Below are 14530 nucleotides of genomic sequence, written 5' to 3'. Positions count from 1 at the left end.
CAACAAAGATTCAGCAGCATCTGCTTACCCTGAGAAGAGGCCTTATAAAGCAGGCGCTGTCCACGCCCCACTCAGACCTCACAGACTGTGAGCACAAAAACCAGCACCGGATCCCCTGCCGTGCACAGAGCCTATAACCACTGCACAGCAAAAGACCCGAACCGGAGTATCAGCTGCACTCAGGTTACTCCGCTAGCACTTGTCTCCCGGTTGCCATGACGACGTGGCAGCACAGGGCAGGAGACCCTAACAGTACCCCCCCTCTGACGAGGGGTCAAAGAACCCCTACCACCGGGTTTATCGGGGAACTGCGAGAAGAAAGAGCGTATCAGTCTGGGGGCATGAAGATCACAACTGCGCACCCACGACCGCTCCTCCGGGCCATACCCCTTCCAGTGCACCAAAAATGACAGCCGACCCCGAACCACCTTGGAGTCAAGAATCCTTTCAACAACAAACTCCCTCTGGCCACGTATCAGAAGAGGGGAATGTCTTCCACTGGAAGAAGGATTACTAATCGCCCGTTTTAAAAGGGAACAATGAAATGTTTTATTGATACCCAAAGAACGGGGCAGATCTAACTGAAATGCCACCGGATTGATAATCCTGGTGATCTTATAAGGGCCGATGAACCGGGGGCCTAACTTATGAGATGGCTGTCTCAACTTCAAATTCTTGGTAGACAACCAGACGAAGTCTCCTAATTTGAAGCTGCAGGGTCTTTTCCGCTTATCAAAAACCCTTTTGGTCACTAATGACACAGACACAAGGGCTTTCTTCACTTTCCGCCAAATACCTCTAAGGACCGAAACCACAGAGGAACCACCAGGCGTGGAGTCCAGGGGGTCAAAAGAATTGGCCTTAGGATGATGCCCATACACACAAAGGAAGGGAGAGATCCCTGTAGCAGAGTGAGCCGCGTTGTTATAGGCAAACTCCGCCATTGACAGATGAGCAACCCAGTCAGTCTGACACTTGGAGACATAACACCTGAGGAACTGCTCCAAGGACTGGTTCACCCTTTCAGTCTGCCCATTAGACTGCGGATGGTAGCCTGACGACAAGCTGACAGAAATCTGGAGATCGGAACAAAATGCCCTCCAGAATTTGGCCACAAACTGGGATCCGCGGTCAGAGACCACATCAAGTGGCAACCCGTGGAGACGCACAACATGCAGCATAAATAATTCAGACAGGCGTCTGGCCGATGGCAGCCCAACCAGTGGAACGAAGTGCGCCATCTTCGAAAACCTGTCAACGACAACCCAGATGGCTGTCATCCCCGAGGATTTGGGCAAGTCCACCACAAAATCCATTGAAATGTGGGTCCATGGCTTAGATGGGATAGAGAGTGGATGTAATGGGCCAACAGGAACCCCTCTAGGAGTCTTATTTCGGGCACAGATGTCACATGCCCGAACCCACTGATCCACATCCTTAGCCACCGAGGGCCACCACACCGCCCTAGATAGCAACTCCCGAGTTCTGGCAATACCCGGGTGACCTGCCAACTTCTTGGCATGGAATTCCAGGAACACTCGCTGTCTTAACCTAGGAGGCACAAACAAAAGACCTACCGGAAGGTCTGGAGGAGCCTGCTCCTGTGCTCTAAGGACTAATGATAAGAGGTCCTGGGTAATGCCCACTTTAATACATGATGGGGAAACAATGGGCAACGGCTCCTCGGTGGTCTCCTGGATTGGAGCAAAACTCCGCGAGAGCGCATCAGCCTTGATGTTTTTTGACCCAGGGCGATATGTTATCAAAAAATTAAAGCGAGCAAAAAACAAAGCCCATCGTGCCTGCCTGGCATTGAGACGCTTCGCTGACTCTAGATATGCCAGATTCTTATGGTTGGTGAGAATTGAGACCACAAACTTAGCCCCCTCAAGCCAGTGTCTCCACTCCTCGAGTGCATCCTTAATAGCCAACAATTCCCGGTTACCCACGTCATAATTCATCTCGGCAGGCGAAAATTTACGGGAAAAGTAAGCACAGGGATGAAGGCGATTATCAGACACTCCCATCTGAGAAAGCACTGCCCCAATACCCATCTCAGAGGCATCCACCTCCACCACAAAAGGACGCTCTGGATCTGGGTGTCGCAGCACCTTGGCCGAAACAAATGCCCTTTTGAGACGGGCAAAAGCCGCTTTAGCCTCACAAGACCAGTGAGCAACATCCGCCCCTTTCTTAGTGAGTGCCACCAAGGGCGCCACTATAGACGAAAATCCAGCGATAAATCGTCTATAAAAATTCGCAAAGCCCAGGAAACGCTGAAGCGCCTTCAAACTAGTGGGCTGCACCCAATCCAGGACTGCCTGTACCTTGGAACCCTCCATTTGGAAACCTTCTGGGGAGATAATATATCCTAGAAATGCGATTTGCTGAACTTCAAATTCGCACTTCTCCAGCTTCGCCCCAAGCCGGTGGTCTCTGAGTTTCTGGAGGACTAAGCGTACATGCTTCCGATGTTCCTCCAGGGAATGGGAGAAGATTAGGATGTCATCTAAGTATACAACTAAGAATCTATCCAAATATTCCCTGAGCACATCATTCATGAAATCCTGTAAGACTGCCGGGGCATTACAGAGCCCAAAAGGCATCACCAAATATTCATAATGCCCTGAGTGGGTATTAAAGGCAGTCTTCCATTCATCCCCCTCTCTTATTCGGATTAGATTGTACGCACCGCGTAGGTCAATCTTAGAAAAAATGGTGGCAGTACGAAGCTGGTCAAACAAGACCGAAATGAGAGGCAGTGGGTATGAGTTTTTAATCGTGATACGGTTCAATTCCCTGAAGTCGATGCAGGGTCGCAACGAACCGTCCTTTTTACCCACGAAGAAGAACCCCGACCCAACTGGAGACTGTGAAGGTCTGATAAATCCCTTAGCCAAGTTCTCCTGAATGTACTCTGCCATAGCCTGAGTCTCAGGACGTGACAGGGAGTACAACCTGCTCTTGGGAAGCTTAGCATTTGGCAACAAATCAATGGCACAGTCATAGGGGCGATGGGGAGGTAGTACCTCTGCAACTTTTTTGGAGAACACGTCCGCAAAATCTGCATAACACCCTGGCAATCCTGGCAAACTTAGCTGCGAGAGCCTGACTGGAAGGCTCAAGCAACTCCTGAAACAATCAGTACCCCAACTAAGAATCTCCCCAGAGACCCAGTCAAATTGAGGATTGTGGGCCCTTAACCAGGGTAACCCCAACACCAATGGGGCAAAAGTACAGACAGTCACATAAAAGGACAATTTTTCAGAGTGTGTGGCTCCAATAAACAAAGAAATCTGGCTAGTGCAAGAGGTAATTTTACCTTGGGATAATGGTTCCCCGTTTAACCCACAAATCTCAATTTCCGATGCCAAGGGTACTAAGGGAACAGAGTGTTTCAGGGCGAATTGGCGGTCCATAAAAACCCCGTCGGCCCCACTGTCCACAAAGGCCTCAGTCTTGACAGTTTGACCGAGGATCTTCAAGGTCACCGGAATGATAAAAGTCTTCTTGGGAAATTCTGACTTCTGGCCTGACAGGATATTTCCCATCACCCTCAGGCCCTGAAGTTTTCCGGCTTTTCTGGGCATGATACTACCACATGACCTTTATTCCCACAGTACAAACACAACCCCTGCTGTCTCCTCCGCGTCTTCTCACGCGAGGAGAGGCGGGTAGCACCAATCTGCATAGGCTCCTCGGAAAATTCCTCAGAGTCTGAGGTTCCCTTGGGAAGGAAGGAAATCTCAGTCTCCCTTTCAAGCCTACGCTCTCTCAGCCGTCTATCCACCCGGATGGATAACTGATCCAAGCTATCAGGCAAGGGATATTGTACCAGTTGGTCCTTTATCTGGTTAGAAAGACCTCTTCGGTACTGGTGTCTCAGGGCTGGGTCATTCCACTGGGTATCATGGGCCAACCTCCGAAACTCCGTACAGTAAACCTCAACTGGCCTTCGCCCTTGCTTAAGGATCGAAATCTGAGCCTCGGCTGAGGCCGTCTTGTCAGGGTCATCATACAACATGCCCAGTGCCGTAAAAAAAGCATCAACACTTTTAAGCGACGGACAGTCAGGCTGCAACCCATATGCCCAGACCTGTGGGTCTCCTTGTAGCAAGGAAATCACTATGCCCACCCGCTGAATCTCCGAACCAGAAGACTGAGGCCTAAGCCGGAAGTATAGCTTGCAGCTCTCCTTGAAACAAAAGAACTGCGAGCGATCTCCAGAAAAACGATCTGGGAGATTTACTTTCGGCTCCTTAACCCCTGCAGGTGCTGCTGCTGCGGGAGCTCCGCCAGCAGCCTGGGAGGTGTGCATTTTAATGGACAAATCATTAAATTGTTGAGTCAGGACCTGCACCTGATCGACCACCTGTTGCAACGTATTTTGAGGGGTATGCTCCATATTCCCACAAAATTTCAACAGGAGTATTAGGCTGCTGAATATGTTATGCACACCAGTGCCTGCAGGAAAGTACTGGTGTCAGAACTGTTATGCACTCCAGTGCCTGCAGGAATGTACTGGTGTTTGAACTGTTATGCAAAACAAATGGACTCACAGACAGACTGGGGAATATGACATAACGTACACAGAAGGTGATAGGGTAACAAAATACACACAAAGTGAACAGAGAAGCCCAGAGGCTAAGGAACTGGGTATCTCCCTTGTATTAGAAATGCTCAGATGGGAAAAGCAAGATGTTGTGTTTTAATACGTAGAGAACCCGAAATGCTGTTGCTAAGGGCAACAGCAAAACCCTAAAGGGTTACCAACGGGTGTGGCAGTAAACTCCTTGGTCAGAGATGGAATGATAGACACAAGGAGAGTCTCCACAATCCTAATTCTCACTTGCAGTGCACAGGTTCAGCTTACTGCCACTAAACTGACCCCTGACACCTAGCACAGTGAGACAGGATTAGACAGGCAAGTCTTAGAATACAGCCGCAAACTTGCTAAGTTCACAGAGTAGTAACAGAACCCCAGCAAGCTAAACGACTGACTCCAGTCTTACTGCTAGGTCTGGATTGGCAGAGTGTAATACCAAATCCCTAGGCCTATTTGCAGTAAGCAACAAACAAATACAAAGCTACACAGTACTGGTTAACTTTCAGGAACTGACTAACCAACAAAGATTCAGCAGCATCTGCTTACCCTGAGAAGAGGCCTTATAAAGCAGGTGCTGTCCACGCCCCACTCAGACCTCACAGACTGTGAGCACAAAAACCAGCACCGGATCCCCTGCCGTGCACAGAGCCTATAACCACTGCACAGCAAAAGACCCGAACCGGAGTATCAGCTGCACTCAGGTTACTCCGCTAGCACTTGTCTCCCGGTTGCCATGACGACGTGGCAGCACAGGGCAGGAGACCCTAACACAAGGGCCTTACTGCGTGTGATATTCAAACATTATGAGATGGCTTCTTCAATTTCAGGTTTTGCATAGCCTCTTGCAATGAAACGTTCGCCCATTTCCACTAATGCCGGTAGCAATTCATCTACTTCTGAAGTTATACGCACCACTCTTAGCAGTTGAGACAGAGGCAGACCATGATTCAGTGGTGTTGGATGAAAGCTATCTGCCACAAGCAATGTATTTTTATCTGTTGGCTTACGAAAAGTGTGTCGAGAGAGATCCTCCTGTATTCACAACACTTACATCCAAAAAGTTAGCTATTGTCTCACTATAGGAGAGAATAAATCTGATGGTGGTATTCAAAGTATTAAGGCCATCAACAAACTCGGTCAGGCGATCCCCCCCCCCCCCCCCCTAGAATTGGGGGATATTTCGTTTATCTCTAAGTATAACAGCTGTTCAGGAGAGGTTAGAGAGCTTATTAAACAAAACTATAACATTCTTTTATGTGATCCCATTTATAGAAACGTTCTACCCACCACACCATGTGTGATCTTTAAAAAGAACAGATCGCTGAAAACCCTGTTGGCACCAAGTGCATTGAGAACAGAAAAAATAACATCAGATACGATCTCCATCAATACCCATATGGCCAAAAATTCTTGGTTACCTCCACTCCCGAATGGTTTTTTCAGATGTGGGAAGGGGAGATGCACTACGTGCACACATGTTGCAAATAGAATACAGAATATTAATATAACTACAGATGGTTCAACCTATTCCTTGAAAAGTTTCATGAACTGTGACTCTAAATGGGTTATATATTTATTGGAGTGTGGTTGTAATACAAAATATGTGGGAAGAACTACACGAAATTTGAAGGTTAGGTTCATGGAACACCGAAGAAATATAGTGAATAAGGTCCAAAATCATAGTGTCTCCAGACATTTTTGTGACATGCATGGAAGCGATCCAAGATCCCTGAAATTAACAGCAATAGAGCACATTCCAGTTACGAAGCGGGGAGGGGATCGGATTCGTTATAATAAATTATGTAAACAAGAAATTTACTGGATATTCAAACTAAACACACTGCATCCTTACGGATTAAATGAATCAATGGAATTAAATACAATAATTTGAAGCTCATTCATTATTCTTTTCTTCCCCCCCCTTCCCCCCCCCCCCCCCCCCCCCCCTCCTCTTTTCACCTTTTTCTGTCAGCTCTTTTTGTGGAGATGCACTTCCCCTATAAGAACTGAGGGTGTTTGAATACTATGATCAGTTAGTAAAAGTAGAAATATTAAAGTATTTAAAATAAGGATGATTTATCTATACTCATTTATATATATCTTTCTAAAAACTAATTTATATATAATAAGAGGAATGTGATTTAAAGGTGCTTTAGTTGGAGTGTCAAATTTTCCTGATACAATACTCTAAATAGACTTTCAAGTTTTGGATATAGAGATGGATGGGGGAAAGAAACTGACACAAAGATAGTTTATTTAAGAGATGTACTTTGTCATCTTGATTTTAATGGATAACCAGGATGTTCTGAGGGATACGTGTATGTATATTTATGTGTATTGCCATGCCAACATGGGTCACCTACAATGAGAACTATTTTCCGGGATCTCCTGGAAGAGATCAGGCGTCCCATGTCCGGGTTCTTTGGTTGCCTGGTTACGATGCTAACTACGTAGCCCCGTTTGTATATGACGCCAGTAGAAAGGGAGAGGCGTCTAATGTCAAGACTCCGGTTGCTTAGCGACGATGCTAAATACGGCGTCCAACGTCAAGGCTCCGGTTGCTTAGCTATGACGCTAAACACGTAGACTTGATCAGAAATACACTTCTGTGCAATTGGTTGGTCCGGATCACGTGATGTGAGGAGTCCGATTACATGACCGGACCTAGGCTCCCTCCGACTGGTGGATAACAGGAATGTCTTCCTAGTCATAAATTCTAACCAATGGATAGACCAATAGAAGTCTCGAATAGATCCAACCACTTATATGGAGAGTTACAACTAGTGTGTGTCACATGACTTATGAGAATAAAAGGTATATAAAAGTTTTTTAATGATTTGAAAACTTGTTTTAATAAATGAATATATACATTTAATATAGGTTTGCCTCCTCTACATTATTATTATAGTATCTATATATTATTTGATAAATGTGAAGACCTGTAGTTAACATACAATCAGGTGTTTGTGGTAATCTAATTACTAACCCTATATAAAGAGGTTATGTGCAACATTGTGTCACCTTTGAAAAAGCTGTCCCTAGACAGCGAAACGCGTCAGGCTGCTCCTCCTTGATCTAAGGAACTCTGTGGATTTTCATATTGGCTACCCACTGGACGAATCTGGATACATCTGGTCCAAGAAATAGAGGTTAGAGGGACTCCATTAAATGCGTTGCAATCCTGTGCCACATCGATGTTACATCGGATGAAGAGGGTCTTCGCTAAATAGGATCTTTCCCTTCATAATTACCTCAGGACCGGTAAATATCAATAACGTTTGGGACTTTTGCCATTGGTTCATGACCATAAAAAAACGTTTTATACTGGACTTTAACCCACAGAACTGCATAAAAAGTCCCTGCTATATGATCTAAAAAGGAGGACGATATCATAAAGTTGCACGGTATTATCAAAGTTTGTTGCTGGTTGTATGAATAACCATGTTCTTAACAGGTTGTATACAGTAAATGCTTGAAAGTCAGCCACACTTCTTATGTATTTTTAATCATTTATTTTTTAATAAATAGTATTCCTAGATTACCTTGATACAGTATCGTTTATACAAATTATTATTGTAAGCGCTGTTACTTTGTTGTTTTTGTGGATCCCTCCCCCCAATCTACACCATGAACAGGTCATCAATGTAACGTACATAAAAGTAAATAAAACTTGAAAACATATAATGAGACATAATATGTTGTTTTTCATACATATGCATAAAGAGGTTGGCATACGATGGGGCCATGTTTGACCCCATCGCAGTCCTTCTGAGCTGCAGAAAAAAATAATTTTCAAACAGAATTTTTTTCAGAAAATAATCTTAATCAAAAGTTTGTTAGAACTTATAGACAATGCCCTTTTGATTTTGAGGTTGAACTCTATAAATTTCATAGGTTACTTAAACTGAAAGATTTCTTTGCCAAATAAAATAGTCTTGAAATGACTACTCCCTGTGCAAAAAAATTGAAACCTAAAAGTACCTTTGACCCTCCTGGTGTTAATCCTTCTATATAGACTTTTGTTAGACTTGTTAGATGGGATACAACTTCATTTATAGAGAAACAGAGAATTTCTTTCTAACTTGTCCGAGGATGAGAATTTGGCAATTAACTCTTTGCGTGACAACACTGCCCTTATACGTCCCTCAGACCAGGGGGGCGATATAGTTCTTCTAAATAGAAATGATTATGTAGGTGAGATCCACAGGCAGCTATCTGACATAAATTGTTATAAAAGGCTTGATTATGATCCTACATATATTTACAAAAGAGAGCTTGATGCTGTGATTGGTCTGGGCCTTGCCAATGGGTGGATAGATGAGTCTACAGCTTACTTCTTGACTCAGACCCATCCTAGGGTACCTTTGATCTATGTTCTTTCCAAGGTGCACAAGACATTGGTGCAACCACCGGGAAGGCCCATTATCTCCTCATGTGGTTCCCTCTGCCAACCAATTTCGCAATACATTGATTTCTGGTTACAACCAGTTGTCAAGAATATGGATTATTTTTTAAAGAATACTACTGATCAAGGATCCTCTGATTTTGCAAATACTGATTTGGAACAAGCCTTTTGTCCAGACATTCTCCTCCCTAGTTTACTACATATGAAACCCACTACATATCCTCCACATGTGGCCTGTAACCTATTATTAATTAGTACTTGTATGGCATGGAGACGATCTCGCTCCCGGATGGGCATCTCGACCCATACCACACTATTTCTTCCACTATCACACAAGGACTTTCAAATGCCTTACACTACTACATCTACTGTGCTTAGGGACTGGTATTTTGGAGGTTTGCGCTTAATTCACCAGATTATAGATCCAACTTCCCTTAAAGTGCTCTCCCACGATTGCTTGGTGGAAAAATTCCCTAATTTATATATCCCCCTTTTTCTTTATTTTCAGATACGTAGTTATGCTACAAAGGTGGTGTCTAAATTGTTCATGTTTGCTTTAATTCATTTGCTGTTGCAGATATACTTATTACTTATGCATATATTTTTTGTATGTTGTGCATTTCTTCAATAAAATGTTTAAAAAAAAAAAAAAAAAAGAATACTACTGATTTTCTTTTGAAACTTAATGCACTTGGCACTTTACCGGAAAACAGCTTATTGGTTAAATAGGATATTTCCAGTTTGTAGACCAATATAGGTCATATTGATGGCCTTGACTCGGTGTGGGCGCTTGTCTCCTCCAGTCCACACTATGAGGGTCCCAGTGTTGAATTTTTGTTACTTTTGATTGAGATTGTTTTACGCAAAAAAATTCTTTTTGAATTTTTTTTCCTGCAGCTCAGAGGGACTGCGATGGGGTCAAACATGGCCCCATCATATGCCAACCTCTTTATGCATATATATGAAAAACAACATATTATGTCTCATCCTACTTTTTCAAGTTTTATTTACTTTTATGTACGTTACATTGATGACCTGTTCATGGTGTGGACTGGGGGGAGGGATCGCCTGACCGAGTTTGTTGATGGCCTTAATACTTTAAATACCACCATCAGATTTACTCTCTCCTATAGTGAGACAATAGCTAACTTTTTGGATGCAAGTGTTATGAATATAGGAGGATCTCTCTCATAGAAACATAGAAACATAGAATTTGACGGCAGATAAGAACCACTTGGCCCATCTAGTCTGCCTCTTTTTTATTTTATCCTTTAGGCAATCTCAACCCTTTTTTAACCTTAATTCTTTGTAAGGATATTCATATGCCTGTCCCAAGAATGTTTAAATTGCCCTACAGTTTTAGCCTCTACCACCTCTGATGGGAGGCTATTCCACTTATCCACTACCCTTAGAGTGAAGTAATTTTTCCTTAAATTTCCCCTGAACCTCCCCCCCTCCAGTCTAAATGTATGCCCTCGAGTTCTAATACTTCTTTTCCTTTGAAGAATGTTTCCCTCCTGAACTTTGTTAAGACCCTTGATATATTTGAAAGTTTCTATCATGTCCCCCCTTTCCCTTCTCTCCTCCAAACTATACATGTTAAGATCTTTTAGCCTTTCTGGGTAAGTTTTGTGATGTAGGCCATGCACCATTTTAGTTGCCCTTCTTTGTACACTCTCTAATGTATTTATATCCTTCTGGAGATAGGGTCTCCAGAACTTGACACAGTATTCCAGATGGGGCCGTACCAATGACCTATACAGTGGCATTATCACTTCTTTTTCCTGCTACTGATTCCTCTCCTTATGCAACCAAGCATCTGACTTGCCTTTCTCATTGCTTTGTTGCATTGCTTTCCTGCCTTCAAGTCACTTGAAATAGTGACTCCTAAATCTCTTTCCTCCTCAGTAGTTTCCATTATAGTACCCTTGATACTATACTTAGCCTTTGGGTTTTTGAGACCCAAGTGCATGATTTTGCATTTTTTAGCATTAAACTGTAGTTGCCACGTTCTTGACCATTTTTCAAGCCTACCTAGGTCATTAATCATTTGTTTGACCCCTCCCGGTGTGTCTACCCTGTTGCATATCTTTGTATCATCTGCAAAAAGGCATATCTTCCCTTCAATACCATCTGCAATGTCACCAACAAAGATATTAAAGAGAACTGGACCAAGTACAGATCCCTGGGGTACTCCACTGGTAACATTTCCCTCCATAGATTGCACTCCATTAACTACGACTGTCTGTTTCCTATCCTGCAACCAGGTTCTTATCCATTTAACTGATTTATAATCCACCCCCAGGCTTTCAAGTTTATTTAGCAGTCTGCGATGTGGGACAGTGTCAAATGCCTTACTAAAGTCTAGATATGCTACATCTACAGCTCCCCCTTGATCTATTATTTTCATCACAGAGTCAAAGAAGTCAATAAGATTTGTTTGGCATGATCTTCCACCAGTAAATCCATGCTGTTTTGGATCCTGTAAGTTGTTTGATTTAAGATATTCCACTACTCTTTCTTTTAATAGTTTTTCCATTACTTTCCCTACTACTGATGTAAGGCTTACTGGTCTGTAGTTACTTGCTTCTTCCTTGCTTCCACTTTTGTGCAGTGGAACTACATTTGCTCTTTTCCAGTCCTCTGGAATAGCACCTGTATTTAGTGACTGGTTAAATAATTCTGTTAAAGGTGTAACCAGCACATCTTTTAGCTCTTTGAGTATCCTTGGGTGTATCCCATCTGGTCCCATTGATTTATCCACTTTTAGTTTTGAAAGTTCTGTTAGGACCTTCTCCTCTGTAAATGTATTTTCATCTACCTTATTTTTATGAATGTCCTTGCAACTTAACTGTGGCCCCATCCCTTCTTCTGTAGTAAATACTGAGCAAAAATAATTATTTAGGTGATCTGCTATTGCCTTGTCTCCCTCCACCAAATGCCCACTCTCTGTCTTAAGTCTTATTATTCCTCCATTTGATTTTCTCCTTTCACTTATATACTTAAAAAAAGTTTTGCTCCCTTTATCTACTGACTGGGCCATTTTCTCCTCAGCTTCTGCCTTTGCACGTCTGATCACTTTTTTTTTAGCATCCTTCCGTCTGTCCAGATACACCTCTTTGTCGTTATTATTTTGAGTCTGTTTGTATTTCCTAAAAGCCATCTTTTTTGCTTTCACACTAGTTGATACTTCTTTTGTGGACCACACTGGCTTCCTTTTCCTGGTGCTTTTCCTAACCATTTTGATACAAAGGTCTGTTGCACTTAGCATTGCACTTTTCAGTTTTTTCCACCTCTCCTGCACTCCTTCCAAGTTCCTCCAGTCTGCCAATGAATCACTTAAACATCTCCCCATTTTTGCATTTTCTTAAACCAACGGATAAAAATACGTTGCTTGTGGCAGATAGCTTTCATCCAACACCACTGAATCGTGGTCTGCCTCTGTCTCAACTGCTAAGAGTGGTGCGTATAACTTCAGAAGTAGATGAATTGCTACCGGCATTAGTAGAAATGGGCGAACGTTTCATTGCAAGAGGCTATGCAAAACCTGAAATTGAAGAAGCCATCTCATAATGTTTGAATATCACACGCAGTAAGGCCCTTGTGAGCAAGGACCGTAGTGCTGATGGGGATAGAATGGTATTTCCCTCTACATTCACCATTGCATCTAAACATATTAAAGGGGTTATTCTAAAGCTTTGGCACATACTACAGTCAGATGAGACCATTGGCCGTTTTTGCCTTAATGCCCCATTGTTTTGCTATAAATGCAGCCGCAATGTTAAGTATATAGTAGCAAAGTCTGATATTGGCCCTACCAAAAATGCCACTTGGCTTCAGTCAAGAAATGGTTCGTTCAAGTGTCATAGTTGTGTGAACTGCCAAGTTTTTGCTTCTTGGAGACAAATGCAAAGATCCTGTTAAAAATAAAGTGCATAATATCAGGTACCATCTGGACTTTAATAGTCGGTTTGTAGTTTACATCATAATCTGCCCTTGTGACAAATTATACGTCGTTAAGACTATCAGACTTTTGAAAGAACGGATAGCAATACATCGTTCATCGATTAAAAAAGCATTAATCAAATTGGACTCTGATACGCCACCGGTGGACATTTTGCCGTGTGCAAGCACAAATTTACGGACTTCCGTTGTATGCCAATAGACCATATGCCACCACTCAGAAGGGGTGGTGATCATGGTAAATTGTTACTGCAAAGAGAATGTTTTTGGATTTATCAGCTAAATACCGTGGCCCCATTGGGTTTAAATGAGGGCCAATCCCTTAATTGCTTCATATAGGAGAGATAGGATCTGATGATGTATCTCCTTCTCCAATTATAACTATAATTCTAACTTCAATTATTTGTTTGTGGTTGTATCTCTGTGTGTATTCCGTGATTTTGTTTTTGTTTTGTATATGTTTTTTTGTTTGTACCAGATGGCTTTCTGCCCCTGCACTGGTTACTGCAGATCTCATTTGCATAATGACTAGAATATGCCAGTACAATGTTGTTTATTTATTATTTAGTATATGGTTACTATCTATGCTCCTGTCCTGGCAGTAAATACATTTTTTGGATTTAGTCAGCTGCCCCATGTGACCGGATATGTTTTCCGGACACATGCAGTGAGGTGGTTGGCATGGCTGCCTTACGTATGGTTGGCAAGACTGTTTCATGCAGCAGGACAGGATGTTGATCTGTTACAACACGTCCGCATCCCATGTGGTTCCCTGGCAACAGAGGATACTTCCGGGTGCGGCCCCCGTGGCGGTGATTTGAATTTTTGCAGGTAAGTGGTGTTTGTGATCAGCACTGGGGTATTTAGTCATCTGCTTGGGATAGTGTCCATAGCTTATGACTAAGGTGTGGGCAGCACACCGAAACGGCAGTTGAGCCGGACACACTTACAGGATGGCCAGTTTGTTTCTTCATCTGTGACGTTGTGGATGAGTATTAATATGCTACTATATTCCTATAGTTACTTACCAATTGGTCTCCTGCATATAATGCACTATTTCTCTTACGTCCTAGAGGATGCTGGGGTCCATTTTAGTACCATGGGGTATAGACGGTTCCGCAGGAGCCTTCGGCACTTTAAGAATTTTTAACAGTGTGAACTGGCTCCTCCCTCTATGCCCCTCCTCCAGACCTCAGTTTAGAAAATGTGCCCGGGAGACTGGATGCACACCAGTGGAGCTCTACAGAGTTCTGCTGGAAAAGACTTTGTTAGGTTTTTTATTTTACAGGGAAGCTGCTGGCGACAGCTTCCCTGCTTCGTGGGACTTAGGGGGGGAAGTAGGAACCAACTTCTCCATTAGTTCAATGGCTCTGCTTCTGCTGACAGGACACCATTAGCTCCTGAATGGTACTGAACACAGCCCTTGCCTGGCTGCTGCTCACTCCCACAGCACTGCCGCCACCCCCTAACAGAGCCAGAAGTCAGAAGGCTGGTGAGTATTCACCGGAGACCTGCAGAGAGGGGTCCTCCGGTCTTTGTGGCGGCATTAAGGTAAC

At 43.4% G+C, this 14530-nt stretch overlaps 1 long non-coding RNA gene across 1 annotated transcript in view; it reads left to right on the top strand.

The window, feature by feature from the left end:
• Positions 1 to 13746: 13746 nt before the first annotated feature.
• The window catches only part of LOC135058183 (uncharacterized), a 46142-nt gene continuing 45358 nt past the window's right edge, over positions 13747 to 14530 (top strand). The window contains exon 1 of the long non-coding RNA XR_010244661.1: positions 13747 to 13805. This is a non-coding gene — a long non-coding RNA (uncharacterized LOC135058183). The remainder of the gene's footprint in view (positions 13806 to 14530) is intronic.

Source organism: Pseudophryne corroboree, chromosome 3 (genome assembly GCF_028390025.1).
Source record: "Pseudophryne corroboree isolate aPseCor3 chromosome 3, aPseCor3.hap2, whole genome shotgun sequence".
NCBI lineage: Eukaryota > Metazoa > Chordata > Amphibia > Anura > Myobatrachidae > Pseudophryne > Pseudophryne corroboree.
This window is presented reverse-complemented; position numbering and strand designations above follow the sequence as displayed.